Genomic DNA, 22,954 nt, shown 5'->3' with positions numbered 1-22,954 from the left:
AACCCGGATTTAACCCACACAGGTAAGTCCAATGGGGTGCAGGCATGTCCTCTATGCTTACAGCTTCCCGTGGGTGTTGGTTTGATACCGTTTGGGGACAGCCAAGGAGGCATCTGCAGGCAACAAAGGTAGGTGTGTGCTTGTGTGTGTGTTTCCTATGCAGATCCTAAGCCCAGTGTCACATGCAAGTAGGAGGAGTAAGAAGGGTTCCTGGCAAATCCGGGTTATGGATTGCATTTAAAAAGGCCCCGTGGGAGTGCAATGGGCCCCTGTCTTGCTGCTTAGCAATAATGGTATGGGTTTAGGTTCTGCTGTGTGTACTGGTGGTTGACTGCCCCCCAGCCCAGAGTGTGCATGGAAAATTGTCTGGCAGCCTCCCTGACAGCAAGCAGTGATAGTGCCCATGAAGGGGACCTTGTTGGGCCCGCCCCTTTCACGGTTATCGCTTCTCGGCCTTTTGGCTAAGATCAAGTGTAGTATCTGTTCTTATCAGTTTAATATCTGATACGTCCCCTATCTGGGGACCCATATATTAAATGGATTTTTGAGAACGGGGGCCGATTTCGAAGCTTGCTTCCGTCGCCCTATGCATTGACCCGATATGGCAGTATCTTCGGGTACAGTGCACCACCCCCTTACAGGGTTAAAAAGAAAGATTCCTACTTTCATTGCTACCTGCTTGCTGGCTAGCCAGCTAGCCAGCCCTGTGGGCCTTGCTGCTGCTGCAGCCAAAAAACAAAAGGTGGTGCTGCTGCTGCTTCTGCTTCTGCTTGTGTCTGGCCCCTGTTGGAGCGTCCAGGCACAGGACTTCTGCTGCTGCTGACTAAATGGCCTCCTTAATTGGATCATTTGAGTAGCCAGCACACCTGTGCAGGTAGGGCATGACATGATAGGCAGCTGCCTTGATAGCGGGTGGGTGCTGAATGTTCCTAATTGACAAAATAAGATTAATGCTTATGAAGAAATATAAAATCTCATCCCTTCCCCAATATCGCGCCACACCCCTACCCCTTAATTCCCTGGTTGAACTTGATGGACATATGTCTTTTTTCGACCGTACTAACTATGTAACTATGTAACATAACATGGGGGGGGGGGGGTCTCCTGGCTGTTCACACAGGTGTGTCATTGCTGTACATTGACCATGCATTGCTTCTGTGGTATTGCAAAGGCAAAGACAAATGCTTCCAGCCATCCATTGCACTAATGGATTGGTCATCAGCTGGCTGTCTATGTCCCGCATCAATATAGACCAAAGTACAGAGGGTTAGGCTATGCTATTGTGCACCTACCTGATGCATCAGAAGGTGCGAGGCCCTTGCTAAATTCTGTGCACAGACTTTGAGATCTATGCTTTAGACTGTATCTAAACCTGCTCCAACATGGACTGACATTCTGGCCTACTTTCAGCCGATGCGACTTGTCTGTCGCTGAACAGTCGCTTTTTATGTATTCAGCACCTATGTATAATGTTGTAAAAATGCTCTAGAAGCTAAAGTCGCAGAAATGTCACACATATTTGGCCTGCAACTTTCTGTGCGACAAATTCAGACAGGAAAAATCAGTATAAATCCTTAGAAAATTATCCCCCAGTGTCTCCATCTGCTGGCGGTATTGAATAAGCATTGCTGCACTGATGGGGTATGCATTAGACGAAAAAAAAGAAGAAAAAGAAGAATAATACGCCCAGAAAAGAGGCGAAAAGGAGAAAAACGTAAAAAAACGTGAAAAAAAAGTAAGAGGAAGAGAAGGGAAAAAAAGGTGGAAATGGGTTTAAAAGTGATTTCGGCGGAGAAATATATATATATATATATATATATATATATATATATATATGCGCACACACACACATAGATATAAACGTATTCTCCGTTGAGATATTGCAGCCGCTGCTGTGTCCAGGCCCAGGAGCCTTAGCACTGTGCTGTGATGTCACTCAATACCACTGACATCACTAGGTGTAAAACAACATCTCTCCTTTGCTGTGTATGTGACTAATGGAGCTGTTGGTGATGTCGTCTATTACGGCCTTCATAGAAGCAACAGGAGATTGTTGCATCCATCTTGAACCCTCAGAACTACAGTGCTATGATGTCACTCACTTCCACAGGCCTTGCAGAGTGTAAACAACAACAACCCAGCTTTGTTGTGTATGTAACCATAGGGATTTGTGATGTCACCTAGAACCTTCACAGCAGCGACAGCTTTATGAGGAGCATCAGCACTGCTCTGCTGAGCAGAACCATCACCGCCATAGGTTGTCAAATAACCCGGATTTAACCCACACAGGTAAGTCCAATGGGGTGCAGGCATGTCCTCTATGCTTACAGCTTCCCGTGGGTGTTGGTTTGATACCGTTTGGGGACAGCCAAGGAGGCATCTGCAGGCAACAAAGGTAGGTGTGTGCTTGTGTGTGTGTTTCCTATGCAGATCCTAAGCCCAGTGTCACATGCAAGTAGGAGGAGTAAGAAGGGTTCCTGGCAAATCCGGGTTATGGATTGCATTTAAAAAGGCCCCGTGGGAGTGCAATGGGCCCCTGTCTTGCTGCTTAGCAATAATGGTATGGGTTTAGGTTCTGCTGTGTGTACTGGTGGTTGACTGCCCCCCAGCCCAGAGTGTGCATGGAAAATTGTCTGGCAGCCTCCCTGACAGCAAGCAGTGATAGTGCCCATGAAGGGGACCTTGTTGGGCCCGCCCCTTTCACGGTTATCGCTTCTCGGCCTTTTGGCTAAGATCAAGTGTAGTATCTGTTCTTATCAGTTTAATATCTGATACGTCCCCTATCTGGGGACCATATATTAAATGGATTTTTGAGAACGGGGGCCGATTTCGAAGCTTGCTTCCGTCGCCCTATGCATTGACCCGATATGGCAGTATCTTCGGGTACAGTGCACCACCCCCTTACAGGGTTAAAAAGAAAGATTCCTACTTTCATTGCTACCTGCTTGCTGGCTAGCCAGCTAGCCAGCCCTGTGGGCCTTGCTGCTGCTGCAGCCAAAAAACAAAAGGTGGTGCTGCTGCTGCTTCTGCTGCTTCTGCTTCTGCTTGTGTCTGGCCCCTGTTGGAGCGTCCAGGCACAGGACTTCTGCTGCTGCTGACTAAATGGCCTCCTTAATTGGATCATTTGAGTAGCCAGCACACCTGTGCAGGTAGGGCATGACATGATAGGCAGCTGCCTTGATAGCGGGTGGGTGCTGAATGTTCCTAATTGACAAAATAAGATTAATGCTTATGAAGAAATATAAAATCTCATCCCTTCCCCAATATCGCGCCACACCCCTACCCCTTAATTCCCTGGTTGAACTTGATGGACATATGTCTTTTTTCGACCGTACTAACTATGTAACTATGTAACATAACATGGGGGGGGGGTCTCCTGGCTGTTCACACAGGTGTGTCATTGCTGTACATTGACCATGCATTGCTTCTGTGGTATTGCAAAGGCAAAGACAAATGCTTCCAGCCATCCATTGCACTAATGGATTGGTCATCAGCTGGCTGTCTATGTCCCGCATCAATATAGACCAAAGTACAGAGGGTTAGGCTATGCTATTGTGCACCTACCTGATGCATCAGAAGGTGCGAGGCCCTTGCTAAATTCTGTGCACAGACTTTGAGATCTATACTTTAGACTGTATCTAAACCTGCTCCAACATGGACTGACATTCTGGCCTACTTTCAGCCGATGCGACTTGTCTGTCGCTGAACAGTCGCTTTTTATGTATTCAGCACCTATGTATAATGTTGTAAAAATGCTCTAGAAGCTAAAGTCGCAGAAATGTCACACATATTTGGCCTGCAACTTTCTGTGCGACAAATTCAGACAGGAAAAATCAGTATAAATCCTTAGAAAATTATCCCCCAGTGTCTCCATCTGCTGGCGGTATTGAATAAGCATTGCTGCACTGATGGGGTATGCATTAGACGAAAAAAAAGAAGAAAAAGAAGAATAATACGCCCAGAAAAGAGGCGAAAAGGAGAAAAACGTAAAAAAACGTGAAAAAAAAAAAGTAAGAGGAAGAGAAGGGAAAAAAAGGTGGAAATGGGTTTAAAAGTGATTTCGGCGGAGAAATATATATATATATATATATATATATATATATATATATATATATATATATATATGCGCACACACACACATAGATATAAACGTATTCTCCGTTGAGATATTGCAGCCGCTGCTGTGTCCAGGCCCAGGAGCCTTAGCACTGTGCTGTGATGTCACTCAATACCACTGACATCACTAGGTGTAAACAACATCTCTCCTTTGCTGTGTATGTGACTATGGAGCTGTTTGGTGATGTCGTCTATTACGGCCTTCATAGAAGCAACAGGAGATTGTTGCATCCATCTTGAACCCTCAGAACTACAGTGCTATGATGTCACTCACTTCCACAGGCCTTGCAGAGTGTAAACAACAACAACCCAGCTTTGTTGTGTATGTAACCATAGGGATTTGTGATGTCACCTAGAACCTTCACAGCAGCGACAGCTTTATGAGGAGCATCAGCACTGCTCTGCCTGAGCAGAACCATCACCGCCATAGGTTGTCAAATAACCCGGATTTAACCCACACAGGTAAGTCCAATGGGGTGCAGGCATGTCCTCTATGCTTACAGCTTCCCGTGGGTGTTGGTTTGATACCGTTTGGGGACAGCCAAGGAGGCATCTGCAGGCAACAAAGGTAGGTGTGTGCTTGTGTGTGTGTTTCCTATGCAGATCCTAAGCCCAGTGTCACATGCAAGTAGGAGGAGTAAGAAGGGTTCCTGGCAAATCCGGGTTATGGATTGCATTTAAAAAGGCCCCGTGGGAGTGCAATGGGCCCCTGTCTTGCTGCTTAGCAATAATGGTATGGGTTTAGGTTCTGCTGTGTGTACTGGTGGTTGACTGCCCCCCAGCCCAGAGTGTGCATGGAAAATTGTCTGGCAGCCTCCCTGACAGCAAGCAGTGATAGTGCCCATGAAGGGGACCTTGTTGGGCCCGCCCCTTTCACGGTTATCGCTTCTCGGCCTTTTGGCTAAGATCAAGTGTAGTATCTGTTCTTATCAGTTTAATATCTGATACGTCCCCTATCTGGGGACCATATATTAAATGGATTTTTGAGAACGGGGGCCGATTTCGAAGCTTGCTTCCGTCGCCCTATGCATTGACCCGATATGGCAGTATCTTCGGGTACAGTGCACCACCCCCTTACAGGGTTAAAAAGAAAGATTCCTACTTTCATTGCTACCTGCTTGCTGGCTAGCCAGCTAGCCAGCCCTGTGGGCCTTGCTGCTGCTGCAGCCAAAAAACAAAAGGTGGTGCTGCTGCTGCTTCTGCTGCTTCTGCTTCTGCTTGTGTCTGGCCCCTGTTGGAGCGTCCAGGCACAGGACTTCTGCTGCTGCTGACTAAATGGCCTCCTTAATTGGATCATTTGAGTAGCCAGCACACCTGTGCAGGTAGGGCATGACATGATAGGCAGCTGCCTTGATAGCGGGTGGGTGCTGAATGTTCCTAATTGACAAAATAAGATTAATGCTTATGAAGAAATATAAAATCTCATCCCTTCCCCAATATCGCGCCACACCCCTACCCCTTAATTCCCTGGTTGAACTTGATGGACATATGTCTTTTTTCGACCGTACTAACTATGTAACTATGTAACATAACATGGAGGGGGGGGGTCTCCTGGCTGTTCACACAGGTGTGTCATTGCTGTACATTGACCATGCATTGCTTCTGTGGTATTGCAAAGGCAAAGACAAATGCTTCCAGCCATCCATTGCACTAATGGATTGGTCATCAGCTGGCTGTCTATGTCCCGCATCAATATAGACCAAAGTACAGAGGGTTAGGCTATGCTATTGTGCACCTACCTGATGCATCAGAAGGTGCGAGGCCCTTGCTAAATTCTGTGCACAGACTTTGAGATCTATGCTTTAGACTGTATCTAAACCTGCTCCAACATGGACTGACATTCTGGCCTACTTTCAGCCGATGCGACTTGTCTGTCGCTGAACAGTCGCTTTTTATGTATTCAGCACCTATGTATAATGTTGTAAAAATGCTCTAGAAGCTAAAGTCGCAGAAATGTCACACATATTTGGCCTGCAACTTTCTGTGCGACAAATTCAGACAGGAAAAATCAGTATAAATCCTTAGAAAATTATCCCCCAGTGTCTCCATCTGCTGGCGGTATTGAATAAGCATTGCTGCACTGATGGGGTATGCATTAGACGAAAAAAAAGAAGAAAAAGAAGAATAATACGCCCAGAAAAGAGGCGAAAAGGAGAAAAACGTAAAAAAACGTGAAAAAAAAGTAAGAGGAAGAGAAGGGAAAAAAAGGTGGAAATGGGTTTAAAAGTGATTTCGGCGGAGAAATATATATATATATATATATATATATATATATATATATATATATATATGCGCACACACACACATAGATATAAACGTATTCTCCGTTGAGATATTGCAGCCGCTGCTGTGTCCAGGCCCAGGAGCCTTAGCACTGTGCTGTGATGTCACTCAATACCACTGACATCACTAGGTGTAAACAACATCTCTCCTTTGCTGTGTATGTGACTATGGAGCTGTTTGGTGATGTCGTCTATTACGGCCTTCATAGAAGCAACAGGAGATTGTTGCATCCATCTTGAACCCTCAGAACTACAGTGCTATGATGTCACTCACTTCCACAGGCCTTGCAGAGTGTAAACAACAACAACCCAGCTTTGTTGTGTATGTAACCATAGGGATTTGTGATGTCACCTAGAACCTTCACAGCAGCGACAGCTTTATGAGGAGCATCAGCACTGCTCTGCCTGAGCAGAACCATCACCGCCATAGGTTGTCAAATAACCCGGATTTAACCCACACAGGTAAGTCCAATGGGGTGCAGGCATGTCCTCTATGCTTACAGCTTCCCGTGGGTGTTGGTTTGATACCGTTTGGGGACAGCCAAGGAGGCATCTGCAGGCAACAAAGGTAGGTGTGTGCTTGTGTGTGTGTTTCCTATGCAGATCCTAAGCCCAGTGTCACATGCAAGTAGGAGGAGTAAGAAGGGTTCCTGGCAAATCCGGGTTATGGATTGCATTTAAAAAGGCCCCGTGGGAGTGCAATGGGCCCCTGTCTTGCTGCTTAGCAATAATGGTATGGGTTTAGGTTCTGCTGTGTGTACTGGTGGTTGACTGCCCCCCAGCCCAGAGTGTGCATGGAAAATTGTCTGGCAGCCTCCCTGACAGCAAGCAGTGATAGTGCCCATGAAGGGGACCTTGTTGGGCCCGCCCCTTTCACGGTTATCGCTTCTCGGCCTTTTGGCTAAGATCAAGTGTAGTATCTGTTCTTATCAGTTTAATATCTGATACGTCCCCTATCTGGGGACCATATATTAAATGGATTTTTGAGAACGGGGGCCGATTTCGAAGCTTGCTTCCGTCGCCCTATGCATTGACCCGATATGGCAGTATCTTCGGGTACAGTGCACCACCCCCTTACAGGGTTAAAAAGAAAGATTCCTACTTTCATTGCTACCTGCTTGCTGGCTAGCCAGCTAGCCAGCCCTGTGGGCCTTGCTGCTGCTGCAGCCAAAAAACAAAAGGTGGTGCTGCTGCTGCTTCTGCTGCTTCTGCTTCTGCTTGTGTCTGGCCCCTGTTGGAGCGTCCAGGCACAGGACTTCTGCTGCTGCTGACTAAATGGCCTCCTTAATTGGATCATTTGAGTAGCCAGCACACCTGTGCAGGTAGGGCATGACATGATAGGCAGCTGCCTTGATAGCGGGTGGGTGCTGAATGTTCCTAATTGACAAAATAAGATTAATGCTTATGAAGAAATATAAAATCTCATCCCTTCCCCAATATCGCGCCACACCCCTACCCCTTAATTCCCTGGTTGAACTTGATGGACATATGTCTTTTTTCGACCGTACTAACTATGTAACTATGTAACATAACATGGGGGGGGGGGGTCTCCTGGCTGTTCACACAGGTGTGTCATTGCTGTACATTGACCATGCATTGCTTCTGTGGTATTGCAAAGGCAAAGACAAATGCTTCCAGCCATCCATTGCACTAATGGATTGGTCATCAGCTGGCTGTCTATGTCCCGCATCAATATAGACCAAAGTACAGAGGGTTAGGCTATGCTATTGTGCACCTACCTGATGCATCAGAAGGTGCGAGGCCCTTGCTAAATTCTGTGCACAGACTTTGAGATCTATGCTTTAGACTGTATCTAAACCTGCTCCAACATGGACTGACATTCTGGCCTACTTTCAGCCGATGCGACTTGTCTGTCGCTGAACAGTCGCTTTTTATGTATTCAGCACCTATGTATAATGTTGTAAAAATGCTCTAGAAGCTAAAGTCGCAGAAATGTCACACATATTTGGCCTGCAACTTTCTGTGCGACAAATTCAGACAGGAAAAATCAGTATAAATCCTTAGAAAATTATCCCCCAGTGTCTCCATCTGCTGGCGGTATTGAATAAGCATTGCTGCACTGATGGGGTATGCATTAGACGAAAAAAAAGAAGAAAAAGAAGAATAATACGCCCAGAAAAGAGGCGAAAAGGAGAAAAACGTAAAAAAACGTGAAAAAAAGTAAGAGGAAGAGAAGGGAAAAAAAGGTGGAAATGGGTTTAAAAGTGATTTCGGCGGAGAAATATATATATATATATATATATATATATATATATATATATATATATATATGCGCACACACACACATAGATATAAACGTATTCTCCGTTGAGATATTGCAGCCGCTGCTGTGTCCAGGCCCAGGAGCCTTAGCACTGTGCTGTGATGTCACTCAATACCACTGACATCACTAGGTGTAAACAACATCTCTCCTTTGCTGTGTATGTGACTATGGAGCTGTTTGGTGATGTCGTCTATTACGGCCTTCATAGAAGCAACAGGAGATTGTTGCATCCATCTTGAACCCTCAGAACTACAGTGCTATGATGTCACTCACTTCCACAGGCCTTGCAGAGTGTAAACAACAACAACCCAGCTTTGTTGTGTATGTAACCATAGGGATTTGTGATGTCACCTAGAACCTTCACAGCAGCGACAGCTTTATGAGGAGCATCAGCACTGCTCTGCCTGAGCAGAACCATCACCGCCATAGGTTGTCAAATAACCCGGATTTAACCCACACAGGTAAGTCCAATGGGGTGCAGGCATGTCCTCTATGCTTACAGCTTCCCGTGGGTGTTGGTTTGATACCGTTTGGGGACAGCCAAGGAGGCATCTGCAGGCAACAAAGGTAGGTGTGTGCTTGTGTGTGTGTTTCCTATGCAGATCCTAAGCCCAGTGTCACATGCAAGTAGGAGGAGTAAGAAGGGTTCCTGGCAAATCCGGGTTATGGATTGCATTTAAAAAGGCCCCGTGGGAGTGCAATGGGCCCCTGTCTTGCTGCTTAGCAATAATGGTATGGGTTTAGGTTCTGCTGTGTGTACTGGTGGTTGACTGCCCCCCAGCCCAGAGTGTGCATGGAAAATTGTCTGGCAGCCTCCCTGACAGCAAGCAGTGATAGTGCCCATGAAGGGGACCTTGTTGGGCCCGCCCCTTTCACGGTTATCGCTTCTCGGCCTTTTGGCTAAGATCAAGTGTAGTATCTGTTCTTATCAGTTTAATATCTGATACGTCCCCTATCTGGGGACCATATATTAAATGGATTTTTGAGAACGGGGGCCGATTTCAAAGCTTGCTTCCGTCGCCCTATGCATTGACCCGATATGGCAGTATCTTCGGGTACAGTGCACCACCCCCTTACAGGGTTAAAAAGAAAGATTCCTACTTTCATTGCTACCTGCTTGCTGGCTAGCCAGCTAGCCAGCCCTGTGGGCCTTGCTGCTGCTGCAGCCAAAAAACAAAAGGTGGTGCTGCTGCTGCTTCTGCTGCTTCTGCTTCTGCTTGTGTCTGGCCCCTGTTGGAGCATCCAGGCACAGGACTTCTGCTGCTGCTGACTAAATGGCCTCCTTAATTGGATCATTTGAGTAGCCAGCACACCTGTGCAGGTAGGGCATGACATGATAGGCAGCTGCCTTGATAGCGGGTGGGTGCTGAATGTTCCTAATTGACAAAATAAGATTAATGCTTATGAAGAAATATAAAATCTCATCCCTTCCCCAATATCGCGCCACACCCCTACCCCTTAATTCCCTGGTTGAACTTGATGGACATATGTCTTTTTTCGACCGTACTAACTATGTAACTATGTAACATAACATGGGGGGGGGGGGTCTCCTGGCTGTTCACACAGGTGTGTCATTGCTGTACATTGACCATGCATTGCTTCTGTGGTATTGCAAAGGCAAAGACAAATGCTTCCAGCCATCCATTGCACTAATGGATTGGTCATCAGCTGGCTGTCTATGTCCCGCATCAATATAGACCAAAGTACAGAGGGTTAGGCTATGCTATTGTGCACCTACCTGATGCATCAGAAGGTGCGAGGCCCTTGCTAAATTCTGTGCACAGACTTTGAGATCTATGCTTTAGACTGTATCTAAACCTGCTCCAACATGGACTGACATTCTGGCCTACTTTCAGCCGATGCGACTTGTCTGTCGCTGAACAGTCGCTTTTTATGTATTCAGCACCTATGTATAATGTTGTAAAAATGCTCTAGAAGCTAAAGTCGCAGAAATGTCACACATATTTGGCCTGCAACTTTCTGTGCGACAAATTCAGACAGGAAAAATCAGTATAAATCCTTAGAAAATTATCCCCCAGTGTCTCCATCTGCTGGCGGTATTGAATAAGCATTGCTGCACTGATGGGGTATGCATTAGACGAAAAAAAAGAAGAAAAAGAAGAATAATACGCCCAGAAAAGAGGCGAAAAGGAGAAAAACGTAAAAAAACGTGAAAAAAAAGTAAGAGGAAGAGAAGGGAAAAAAAGGTGGAAATGGGTTTAAAAGTGATTTCGGCGGAGAAATATATATATATATATATATATATATATATATATATATATATATATATATATATATATATGCGCACACACACACATAGATATAAACGTATTCTCCGTTGAGATATTGCAGCCGCTGCTGTGTCCAGGCCCAGGAGCCTTAGCACTGTGCTGTGATGTCACTCAATACCACTGACATCACTAGGTGTAAACAACATCTCTCCTTTGCTGTGTATGTGACTATGGAGCTGTTTGGTGATGTCGTCTATTACGGCCTTCATAGAAGCAACAGGAGATTGTTGCATCCATCTTGAACCCTCAGAACTACAGTGCTATGATGTCACTCACTTCCACAGGCCTTGCAGAGTGTAAACAACAACAACCCAGCTTTGTTGTGTATGTAACCATAGGGATTTGTGATGTCACCTAGAACCTTCACAGCAGCGACAGCTTTATGAGGAGCATCAGCACTGCTCTGCCTGAGCAGAACCATCACCGCCATAGGTTGTCAAATAACCCGGATTTAACCCACACAGGTAAGTCCAATGGGGTGCAGGCATGTCCTCTATGCTTACAGCTTCCCGTGGGTGTTGGTTTGATACCGTTTGGGGACAGCCAAGGAGGCATCTGCAGGCAACAAAGGTAGGTGTGTGCTTGTGTGTGTGTTTCCTATGCAGATCCTAAGCCCAGTGTCACATGCAAGTAGGAGGAGTAAGAAGGGTTCCTGGCAAATCCGGGTTATGGATTGCATTTAAAAAGGCCCCGTGGGAGTGCAATGGGCCCCTGTCTTGCTGCTTAGCAATAATGGTATGGGTTTAGGTTCTGCTGTGTGTACTGGTGGTTGACTGCCCCCCAGCCCAGAGTGTGCATGGAAAATTGTCTGGCAGCCTCCCTGACAGCAAGCAGTGATAGTGCCCATGAAGGGGACCTTGTTGGGCCCGCCCCTTTCACGGTTATCGCTTCTCGGCCTTTTGGCTAAGATCAAGTGTAGTATCTGTTCTTATCAGTTTAATATCTGATACGTCCCCTATCTGGGGACCATATATTAAATGGATTTTTGAGAACGGGGGCCGATTTCGAAGCTTGCTTCCGTCGCCCTATGCATTGACCCGATATGGCAGTATCTTCGGGTACAGTGCACCACCCCCTTACAGGGTTAAAAAGAAAGATTCCTACTTTCATTGCTACCTGCTTGCTGGCTAGCCAGCTAGCCAGCCCTGTGGGCCTTGCTGCTGCTGCAGCCAAAAAACAAAAGGTGGTGCTGCTGCTGCTTCTGCTGCTTCTGCTTCTGCTTGTGTCTGGCCCCTGTTGGAGCGTCCAGGCACAGGACTTCTGCTGCTGCTGACTAAATGGCCTCCTTAATTGGATCATTTGAGTAGCCAGCACACCTGTGCAGGTAGGGCATGACATGATAGGCAGCTGCCTTGATAGCGGGTGGGTGCTGAATGTTCCTAATTGACAAAATAAGATTAATGCTTATGAAGAAATATAAAATCTCATCCCTTCCCCAATATCGCGCCACACCCCTACCCCTTAATTCCCTGGTTGAACTTGATGGACATATGTCTTTTTTCGACCGTACTAACTATGTAACTATGTAACATAACATGGGGGGGGGGGGGTCTCCTGGCTGTTCACACAGGTGTGTCATTGCTGTACATTGACCATGCATTGCTTCTGTGGTATTGCAAAGGCAAAGACAAATGCTTCCAGCCATCCATTGCACTAATGGATTGGTCATCAGCTGGCTGTCTATGTCCCGCATCAATATAGACCAAAGTACAGAGGGTTAGGCTATGCTATTGTGCACCTACCTGATGCATCAGAAGGTGCGAGGCCCTTGCTAAATTCTGTGCACAGACTTTGAGATCTATGCTTTAGACTGTATCTAAACCTGCTCCAACATGGACTGACATTCTGGCCTACTTTCAGCCGATGCGACTTGTCTGTCGCTGAACAGTCGCTTTTTATGTATTCAGCACCTATGTATAATGTTGTAAAAATGCTCTAGAAGCTAAAGTCGCAGAAATGTCACACATATTTGGCCTGCAACTTTCTGTGCGACAAATTCAGACAGGAAAAATCAGTATAAATCCTTAGAAAATTATCCCCCAGTGTCTCCATCTGCTGGCGGTATTGAATAAGCATTGCTGCACTGATGGGGTATGCATTAGACGAAAAAAAAGAAGAAAAAGAAGAATAATACGCCCAGAAAAGAGGCGAAAAGGAGAAAAACGTAAAAAAACGTGAAAAAAAAGTAAGAGGAAGAGAAGGGAAAAAAAGGTGGAAATGGGTTTAAAAGTGATTTCGGCGGAGAAATATATATATATATATATATATATATATATATATATGCGCACACACACACATAGATATAAACGTATTCTCCGTTGAGATATTGCAGCCGCTGCTGTGTCCAGGCCCAGGAGCCTTAGCACTGTGCTGTGATGTCACTCAATACCACTGACATCACTAGGTGTAAACAACATCTCTCCTTTGCTGTGTATGTGACTATGGAGCTGTTTGGTGATGTCGTCTATTACGGCCTTCATAGAAGCAACAGGAGATTGTTGCATCCATCTTGAACCCTCAGAACTACAGTGCTATGATGTCACTCACTTCCACAGGCCTTGCAGAGTGTAAACAACAACAACCCAGCTTTGTTGTGTATGTAACCATAGGGATTTGTGATGTCACCTAGAACCTTCACAGCAGCGACAGCTTTATGAGGAGCATCAGCACTGCTCTGCCTGAGCAGAACCATCACCGCCATAGGTTGTCAAATAACCCGGATTTAACCCACACAGGTAAGTCCAATGGGGTGCAGGCATGTCCTCTATGCTTACAGCTTCCCGTGGGTGTTGGTTTGATACCGTTTGGGGACAGCCAAGGAGGCATCTGCAGGCAACAAAGGTAGGTGTGTGCTTGTGTGTGCGTTTCCTATGCAGATCCTAAGCCCAGTGTCACATGCAAGTAGGAGGAGTAAGAAGGGTTCCTGGCAAATCCGGGTTATGGATTGCATTTAAAAAGGCCCCGTGGGAGTGCAATGGGCCCCTGTCTTGCTGCTTAGCAATAATGGTATGGGTTTAGGTTCTGCTGTGTGTACTGGTGGTTGACTGCCCCCCAGCCCAGAGTGTGCATGGAAAATTGTCTGGCAGCCTCCCTGACAGCAAGCAGTGATAGTGCCCATGAAGGGGACCTTGTTGGGCCCGCCCCTTTCACGGTTATCGCTTCTCGGCCTTTTGGCTAAGATCAAGTGTAGTATCTGTTCTTATCAGTTTAATATCTGATACGTCCCCTATCTGGGGACCATATATTAAATGGATTTTTGAGAACGGGGGCCGATTTCGAAGCTTGCTTCCGTCGCCCTATGCATTGACCCGATATGGCAGTATCTTCGGGTACAGTGCACCACCCCCTTACAGGGTTAAAAAGAAAGATTCCTACTTTCATTGCTACCTGCTTGCTGGCTAGCCAGCTAGCCAGCCCTGTGGGCCTTGCTGCTGCTGCAGCCAAAAAACAAAAGGTGGTGCTGCTGCTGCTTCTGCTGCTTCTGCTTCTGCTTGTGTCTGGCCCCTGTTGGAGCGTCCAGGCACAGGACTTCTGCTGCTGCTGACTAAATGGCCTCCTTAATTGGATCATTTGAGTAGCCAGCACACCTGTGCAGGTAGGGCATGACATGATAGGCAGCTGCCTTGATAGCGGGTGGGTGCTGAATGTTCCTAATTGACAAAATAAGATTAATGCTTATGAAGAAATATAAAATCTCATCCCTTCCCCAATATCGCGCCACACCCCTACCCCTTAATTCCCTGGTTGAACTTGATGGACATATGTCTTTTTTCGACCGTACTAACTATGTAACTATGTAACATAACATGGGGGGGGGGGGTCTCCTGGCTGTTCACACAGGTGTGTCATTGCTGTACATTGACCATGCATTGCTTCTGTGGTATTGCAAAGGCAAAGACAAATGCTTCCAGCCATCCATTGCACTAATGGATTGGTCATCAGCTGGCTGTCTATGTCCCGCATCAATATAGACCAAAGTACAGAGGGTTAGGCTATGCTATTGTGCACCTACCTGATGCATCAGAAGGTGCGAGGCCCTTGCTAAATTCTGTGCACAGACTTTGAGATCTATGCTTTAGACTGTATCTAAACCTGCTCCAACATGGACTGACATTCTGGCCTACTTTCAGCCGATGCGACTTGTCTGTCGCTGAACAGTCGCTTTTTATGTATTCAGCACCTATGTATAATGTTGTAAAAATGCTCTAGAAGCTAAAGTCGCAGAAATGTCACACATATTTGGCCTGCAACTTTCTGTGCGACAAATTCAGACAGGAAAAATCAGTATAAATCCTTAGAAAATTATCCCCCAGTGTCTCCATCTGCTGGCGGTATTGAATAAGCATTGCTGCACTGATGGGGTATGCATTAGACGAAAAAAAAGAAGAAAAAGAAGAATAATACGCCCAGAAAAGAGGCGAAAAGGAGAAAAACGTAAAAAAACGTAAAAAAAAGTAAGAGGAAGAGAAGGGAAAAAAAGGTGGAAATGGGTTTAAAAGTGATTTCGGCGGAGAAATATATATATATATATATATATATATATATATATATATATATATATGCGCACACACACACATAGATATAAACGTATTCTCCGTTGAGATATTGCAGCCGCTGCTGTGTCCAGGCCCAGGAGCCTTAGCACTGTGCTGTGATGTCACTCAATACCACTGACATCACTAGGTGTAAACAACATCTCTCCTTTGCTGTGTATGTGACTATGGAGCTGTTTGGTGATGTCGTCTATTACGGCCTTCATAGAAGCAACAGGAGATTGTTGCATCCATCTTGAACCCTCAGAACTACAGTGCTATGATGTCACTCACTTCCACAGGCCTTGCAGAGTGTAAACAACAACAACCCAGCTTTGTTGTGTATGTAACCATAGGGATTTGTGATGTCACCTAGAACCTTCACAGCAGCGACAGCTTTATGAGGAGCATCAGCACTGCTCTGCCTGAGCAGAACCATCACCGCCATAGGTTGTCAAATAACCCGGATTTAACCCACACAGGTAAGTCCAATGGGGTGCAGGCATGTCCTCTATGCTTACAGCTTCCCGTGGGTGTTGGTTTGATACCGTTTGGGGACAGCCAAGGAGGCATCTGCAGGCAACAAAGGTAGGTGTGTGCTTGTGTGTGTGTTTCCTATGCAGATCCTAAGCCCAGTGTCACATGCAAGTAGGAGGAGTAAGAAGGGTTCCTGGCAAATCCGGGTTATGGATTGCATTTAAAAAGGCCCCGTGGGAGTGCAATGGGCCCCTGTCTTGCTGCTTAGCAATAATGGTATGGGTTTAGGTTCTGCTGTGTGTACTGGTGGTTGACTGCCCCCCAGCCCAGAGTGTGCATGGAAAATTGTCTGGCAGCCTCCCTGACAGCAAGCAGTGATAGTGCCCATGAAGGGGACCTTGTTGGGCCCGCCCCTTTCACGGTTATCGCTTCTCGGCCTTTTGGCTAAGATCAAGTGTAGTATCTGTTCTTATCAGTTTAATATCTGATACGTCCCCTATCTGGGGACCATATATTAAATGGATTTTTGAGAACGGGGGCCGATTTCGAAGCTTGCTTCCGTCGCCCTATGCATTGACCCGATATGGCAGTATCTTCGGGTACAGTGCACCACCCCCTTACAGGGTTAAAAAGAAAGATTCCTACTTTCATTGCTACCTGCTTGCTGGCTAGCCAGCTAGCCAGCCCTGTGGGCCTTGCTGCTGCTGCAGCCAAAAAACAAAAGGTGGTGCTGCTGCTGCTTCTGCTGCTTCTGCTTCTGCTTGTGTCTGGCCCCTGTTGGAGCATCCAGGCACAGGACTTCTGCTGCTGCTGACTAAATGGCCTCCTTAATTGGATCATTTGAGTAGCCAGCACACCTGTGCAGGTAGGGCATGACATGATAGGCAGCTGCCTTGATAGCGGGTGGGTGCTGAATGTTCCTAATTGACAAAATAAGATTAATGCTTATGAAGAAATATAAAATCTCATCCCTTCCCCAATATCGCGCCACACCCCTACCCCTTAATTCCCTGGTTGAACTTGATGGACATATGTCTTTTTTCGACCGTACTAACTATGTAACTATGTAACATAACATGGGGGGGGGGGTCTCCTGGCTGTTCACACAGGTGTGTCATTGCTGTACATTGACCATGCATTGCTTCTGTGGTATTGCAAAGGCAAAGACAAATGCTTCCAGCCATCCATTGCACTAATGGATTGGTCATCAGCTGGCTGTCTATGTCCCGCATCAATATAGACCAAAGTACAGAGGGTTAGGCTATGCTATTGTGCACCTACCTGATGCATCAGAAGGTGCGAGGCCCTTGCTAAATTCTGTGCACAGACTTTGAGATCTATGCTTTAGACTGTATCTAAACCTGCTCCAACATGGACTGACATTCTGGCCTACTTTCAGCCGATGCGACTTGTCTGTCGCTGAACAGTCGCTTTTTATGTATTCAGCACCTATGTATAATGTTGTAAAAATGCTCTAGAAGCTAAAGTCGCAGAAATGTCACACATATTTGGCCTGCAACTTTCTGTGCGACAAATTCAGACAGGAAAAATCAGTATAAATCCTTAGAAAATTATCCCCCAGTGTCTCCATCTGCTGGCGGTATTGAATAAGCATTGCTGCACTGATGGGGTATGCATTAGACGAAAAAAAAGAAGAAAAAGAAGAATAATACGCCCAGAAAAGAGGCGAAAAGGAGAAAAACGTAAAAAAACGTGAAAAAAAAGTAAGAGGAAGAGAAGGGAAAAAAAGGTGGAAATGGGTTTAAAAGTGATTTCGGCGGAGAAATATATATATATATATATATATATATATATATATATATATGCGCACACACACACATAGATATAAACGTATTCTCCGTTGAGATATTGCAGCCGCTGCTGTGTCCAGGCCCAGGAGCCTTAGCACTGTGCTGTGATGTCACTCAATACCACTGACATCACTAGGTGTAAACAACATCTCTCCTTTGCTGTGTATGTGACTATGGAGCTGTTTGGTGATGTCGTCTATTACGGCCTTCATAGAAGCAACAGGAGATTGTTGCATCCATCTTGAACCCTCAGAACTACAGTGCTATGATGTCACTCACTTCCACAGGCCTTGCAGAGTGTAAACAACAACAACCCAGCTTTGTTGTGTATGTAACCATAGGGATTTGTGATGTCACCTAGAACCTTCACAGCAGCGACAGCTTTATGAGGAGCATCAGCACTGCTCTGCCTGAGCAGAACCATCACCGCCATAGGTTGTCAAATAACCCGGATTTAACCCACACAGGTAAGTCCAATGGGGTGCAGGCATGTCCTCTATGCTTACAGCTTCCCGTGGGTGTTGGTTTGATACCGTTTGGGGACAGCCAAGGAGGCATCTGCAGGCAACAAAGGTAGGTGTGTGCTTGTGTGTGTGTTTCCTATGCAGATCCTAAGCCCAGTGTCACATGCAAGTAGGAGGAGTAAGAAGGGTTCCTGGCAAATCCGGGTTATGGATTGCATTTAAAAAGGCCCCGTGGGAGTGCAATGGGCCCCTGTCTTGCTGCTTAGCAATAATGGTATGGGTTTAGGTTCTGCTGTGTGTACTGGTGGTTGACTGCCCCCCAGCCCAGAGTGTGCATGGAAAATTGTCTGGCAGCCTCCCTGACAGCAAGCAGTGATAGTGCCCATGAAGGGGACCTTGTTGGGCCCGCCCCTTTCACGGTTATCGCTTCTCGGCCTTTTGGCTAAGATCAAGTGTAGTATCTGTTCTTATCAGTTTAATATCTGATACGTCCCCTATCTGGGGACCATATATTAAATGGATTTTTGAGAACGGGGGCCGATTTCGAAGCTTGCTTCCGTCGCCCTATGCATTGACCCGATATGGCAGTATCTTCGGGTACAGTGCACCACCCCCTTACAGGGTTAAAAAGAAAGATTCCTACTTTCATTGCTACCTGCTTGCTGGCTAGCCAGCTAGCCAGCCCTGTGGGCCTTGCTGCTGCTGCAGCCAAAAAACAAAAGGTGGTGCTGCTGCTGCTTCTGCTGCTTCTGCTTCTGCTTGTGTCTGGCCCCTGTTGGAGCGTCCAGGCACAGGACTTCTGCTGCTGCTGACTAAATGGCCTCCTTAATTGGATCATTTGAGTAGCCAGCACACCTGTGCAGGTAGGGCATGACATGATAGGCAGCTGCCTTGATAGCGGGTGGGTGCTGAATGTTCCTAATTGACAAAATAAGATTAATGCTTATGAAGAAATATAAAATCTCATCCCTTCCCCAATATCGCGCCACACCCCTACCCCTTAATTCCCTGGTTGAACTTGATGGACATATGTCTTTTTTCGACCGTACTAACTATGTAACTATGTAACATAACATGGGGGGGGGGTCTCCTGGCTGTTCACACAGGTGTGTCATTGCTGTACATTGACCATGCATTGCTTCTGTGGTATTGCAAAGGCAAAGACAAATGCTTCCAGCCATCCATTGCACTAATGGATTGGTCATCAGCTGGCTGTCTATGTCCCGCATCAATATAGACCAAAGTACAGAGGGTTAGGCTATGCTATTGTGCACCTACCTGATGCATCAGAAGGTGCGAGGCCCTTGCTAAATTCTGTGCACAGACTTTGAGATCTATGCTTTAGACTGTATCTAAACCTGCTCCAACATGGACTGACATTCTGGCCTACTTTCAGCCGATGCGACTTGTCTGTCGCTGAACAGTCGCTTTTTATGTATTCAGCACCTATGTATAATGTTGTAAAAATGCTCTAGAAGCTAAAGTCGCAGAAATGTCACACATATTTGGCCTGCAACTTTCTGTGCGACAAATTCAGACAGGAAAAATCAGTATAAATCCTTAGAAAATTATCCCCCAGTGTCTCCATCTGCTGGCGGTATTGAATAAGCATTGCTGCACTGATGGGGTATGCATTAGACGAAAAAAAAGAAGAAAAAGAAGAATAATACGCCCAGAAAAGAGGCGAAAAGGAGAAAAACGTAAAAAAACGTGAAAAAAAAGTAAGAGGAAGAGAAGGGAAAAAAAGGTGGAAATGGGTTTAAAAGTGATTTCGGCGGAGAAATATATATATATATATATATATATATATATATATATATATATATGCGCACACACACACATAGATATAAACGTATTCTCCGTTGAGATATTGCAGCCGCTGCTGTGTCCAGGCCCAGGAGCCTTAGCACTGTGCTGTGATGTCACTCAATACCACTGACATCACTAGGTGTAAACAACATCTCTCCTTTGCTGTGTATGTGACTATGGAGCTGTTTGGTGATGTCGTCTATTACGGCCTTCATAGAAGCAACAGGAGATTGTTGCATCCATCTTGAACCCTCAGAACTACAGTGCTATGATGTCACTCACTTCCACAGGCCTTGCAGAGTGTAAACAACAACAACCCAGCTTTGTTGTGTATGTAACCATAGGGATTTGTGATGTCACCTAGAACCTTCACAGCAGCGACAGCTTTATGAGGAGCATCAGCACTGCTCTGCCTGAGCAGAACCATCACCGCCATAGGTTGTCAAATAACCCGGATTTAACCCACACAGGTAAGTCCAATGGGGTGCAGGCATGTCCTCTATGCTTACAGCTTCCCGTGGGTGTTGGTTTGATACCGTTTGGGGACAGCCAAGGAGGCATCTGCAGGCAACAAAGGTAGGTGTGTGCTTGTGTGTGTGTTTCCTATGCAGATCCTAAGCCCAGTGTCACATGCAAGTAGGAGGAGTAAGAAGGGTTCCTGGCAAATCCGGGTTATGGATTGCATTTAAAAAGGCCCCGTGGGAGTGCAATGGGCCCCTGTCTTGCTGCTTAGCAATAATGGTATGGGTTTAGGTTCTGCTGTGTGTACTGGTGGTTGACTGCCCCCCAGCCCAGAGTGTGCATGGAAAATTGTCTGGCAGCCTCCCTGACAGCAAGCAGTGATAGTGCCCATGAAGGGGACCTTGTTGGGCCCGCCCCTTTCACGGTTATCGCTTCTCGGCCTTTTGGCTAAGATCAAGTGTAGTATCTGTTCTTATCAGTTTAATATCTGATACGTCCCCTATCTGGGGACCATATATTAAATGGATTTTTGAGAACGGGGGCCGATTTCGAAGCTTGCTTCCGTCGCCCTATGCATTGACCCGATATGGCAGTATCTTCGGGTACAGTGCACCACCCCCTTACAGGGTTAAAAAGAAAGATTCCTACTTTCATTGCTACCTGCTTGCTGGCTAGCCAGCTAGCCAGCCCTGTGGGCCTTGCTGCTGCTGCAGCCAAAAAACAAAAGGTGGTGCTGCTGCTGCTTCTGCTGCTTCTGCTTCTGCTTGTGTCTGGCCCCTGTTGGAGCGTCCAGGCACAGGACTTCTGCTGCTGCTGACTAAATGGCCTCCTTAATTGGATCATTTGAGTAGCCAGCACACCTGTGCAGGTAGGGCATGACATGATAGGCAGCTGCCTTGATAGCGGGTGGGTGCTGAATGTTCCTAATTGACAAAATAAGATTAATGCTTATGAAGAAATATAAAATCTCATCCCTTCCCCAATATCGCGCCACACCCCTACCCCTTAATTCCCTGGTTGAACTTGATGGACATATGTCTTTTTTCGACCGTACTAACTATGTAACTATGTAACATAACATGGGGGGGGGGGGTCTCCTGGCTGTTCACACAGGTGTGTCATTGCTGTACATTGACCATGCATTGCTTCTGTGGTATTGCAAAGGCAAAGACAAATGCTTCCAGCCATCCATTGCACTAATGGATTGGTCATCAGCTGGCTGTCTATGTCCCGCATCAATATAGACCAAAGTACAGAGGGTTAGGCTATGCTATTGTGCACCTACCTGATGCATCAGAAGGTGCGAGGCCCTTGCTAAATTCTGTGCACAGACTTTGAGATCTATGCTTTAGACTGTATCTAAACCTGCTCCAACATGGACTGACATTCTGGCCTACTTTCAGCCGATGCGACTTGTCTGTCGCTGAACAGTCACTTTTTATGTATTCAGCACCTATGTATAATGTTGTAAAAATGCTCTAGAAGCTAAAGTCGCAGAAATGTCACACATATTTGGCCTGCAACTTTCTGTGCGACAAATTCAGACAGGAAAAATCAGTATAAATCCTTAGAAAATTATCCCCCAGTGTCTCCATCTGCTGGCGGTATTGAATAAGCATTGCTGCACTGATGGGGTATGCATTAGACGAAAAAAAAGAAGAAAAAGAAGAATAATACGCCCAGAAAAGAGGCGAAAAGGAGAAAAACGTAAAAAAACGTGAAAAAAAAGTAAGAGGAAGAGAAGGGAAAAAAAGGTGGAAATGGGTTTAAAAGTGATTTCGGCGGAGAAATATATATATATATATATATATATATATATATATATATATATATGCGCACACACACACATAGATATAAACGTATTCTCCGTTGAGATATTGCAGCCGCTGCTGTGTCCAGGCCCAGGAGCCTTAGCACTGTGCTGTGATGTCACTCAATACCACTGACATCACTAGGTGTAAACAACATCTCTCCTTTGCTGTGTATGTGACTATGGAGCTGTTTGGTGATGTCGTCTATTACGGCCTTCATAGAAGCAACAGGAGATTGTTGCATCCATCTTGAACCCTCAGAACTACAGTGCTATGATGTCACTCACTTCCACAGGCCTTGCAGAGTGTAAACAACAACAACCCAGCTTTGTTGTGTATGTAACCATAGGGATTTGTGATGTCACCTAGAACCTTCACAGCAGCGACAGCTTTATGAGGAGCATCAGCACTGCTCTGCCTGAGCAGAACCATCACCGCCATAGGTTGTCAAATAACCCGGATTTAACCCACACAGGTAAGTCCAATGGGGTGCAGGCATGTCCTCTATGCTTACAGCTTCCCGTGGGTGTTGGTTTGATACCGTTTGGGGACAGCCAAGGAGGCATCTGCAGGCAACAAAGGTAGGTGTGTGCTTGTGTGTGTGTTTCCTATGCA

At 46.0% G+C, this 22,954-nt stretch overlaps 10 non-coding genes across 10 annotated transcripts; all 10 read left to right on the top strand.

Annotated features, from left to right (window-relative positions):
* The first annotated feature begins 441 nt into the window (after window positions 1–441).
* On the top strand, window positions 442–633 carry LOC130305311 (U2 spliceosomal RNA). Its single transcript, XR_008854910.1, has one exon. It is a non-coding gene; the product is annotated as a U2 spliceosomal RNA (small nuclear RNA).
* Window positions 634–2,708: 2,075 nt separating this feature from the next.
* On the top strand, window positions 2,709–2,899 carry LOC130305310 (U2 spliceosomal RNA). The gene has a single exon (XR_008854909.1). It is a non-coding gene; the product is annotated as a U2 spliceosomal RNA (small nuclear RNA).
* Window positions 2,900–4,997: 2,098 nt separating this feature from the next.
* LOC130305309 (U2 spliceosomal RNA) lies at window positions 4,998–5,188 on the top strand. Its single transcript, XR_008854908.1, has one exon. It is a non-coding gene; the product is annotated as a U2 spliceosomal RNA (small nuclear RNA).
* Window positions 5,189–7,279: 2,091 nt separating this feature from the next.
* LOC130305308 (U2 spliceosomal RNA) lies at window positions 7,280–7,470 on the top strand. The gene has a single exon (XR_008854907.1). It is a non-coding gene; the product is annotated as a U2 spliceosomal RNA (small nuclear RNA).
* Window positions 7,471–9,562: 2,092 nt separating this feature from the next.
* Window positions 9,563–9,753, top strand: LOC130305330 (U2 spliceosomal RNA). The gene has a single exon (XR_008854929.1). It is a non-coding gene; the product is annotated as a U2 spliceosomal RNA (small nuclear RNA).
* A 2,103-nt stretch (window positions 9,754–11,856) lies between these two features.
* Window positions 11,857–12,047, top strand: LOC130305306 (U2 spliceosomal RNA). Its single transcript, XR_008854905.1, has one exon. It is a non-coding gene; the product is annotated as a U2 spliceosomal RNA (small nuclear RNA).
* Window positions 12,048–14,127: 2,080 nt separating this feature from the next.
* Window positions 14,128–14,318, top strand: LOC130305305 (U2 spliceosomal RNA). Its single transcript, XR_008854903.1, has one exon. It is a non-coding gene; the product is annotated as a U2 spliceosomal RNA (small nuclear RNA).
* A 2,088-nt stretch (window positions 14,319–16,406) lies between these two features.
* On the top strand, window positions 16,407–16,597 carry LOC130305304 (U2 spliceosomal RNA). The gene has a single exon (XR_008854902.1). It is a non-coding gene; the product is annotated as a U2 spliceosomal RNA (small nuclear RNA).
* Window positions 16,598–18,679: 2,082 nt separating this feature from the next.
* LOC130305303 (U2 spliceosomal RNA) lies at window positions 18,680–18,870 on the top strand. Its single transcript, XR_008854901.1, has one exon. It is a non-coding gene; the product is annotated as a U2 spliceosomal RNA (small nuclear RNA).
* A 2,085-nt stretch (window positions 18,871–20,955) lies between these two features.
* Window positions 20,956–21,146, top strand: LOC130305302 (U2 spliceosomal RNA). The gene has a single exon (XR_008854900.1). It is a non-coding gene; the product is annotated as a U2 spliceosomal RNA (small nuclear RNA).
* The last annotated feature ends 1,808 nt before the right edge of the window (window positions 21,147–22,954 follow it).

Source organism: Hyla sarda, unplaced genomic scaffold (genome assembly GCF_029499605.1).
Source record: "Hyla sarda isolate aHylSar1 unplaced genomic scaffold, aHylSar1.hap1 scaffold_131, whole genome shotgun sequence".
Taxonomy (NCBI): domain Eukaryota; kingdom Metazoa; phylum Chordata; class Amphibia; order Anura; family Hylidae; genus Hyla; species Hyla sarda.
The sequence above is the reverse complement of the archived record's forward strand: the minus strand, read 5'-3'. Positions and strand labels throughout refer to the sequence as shown.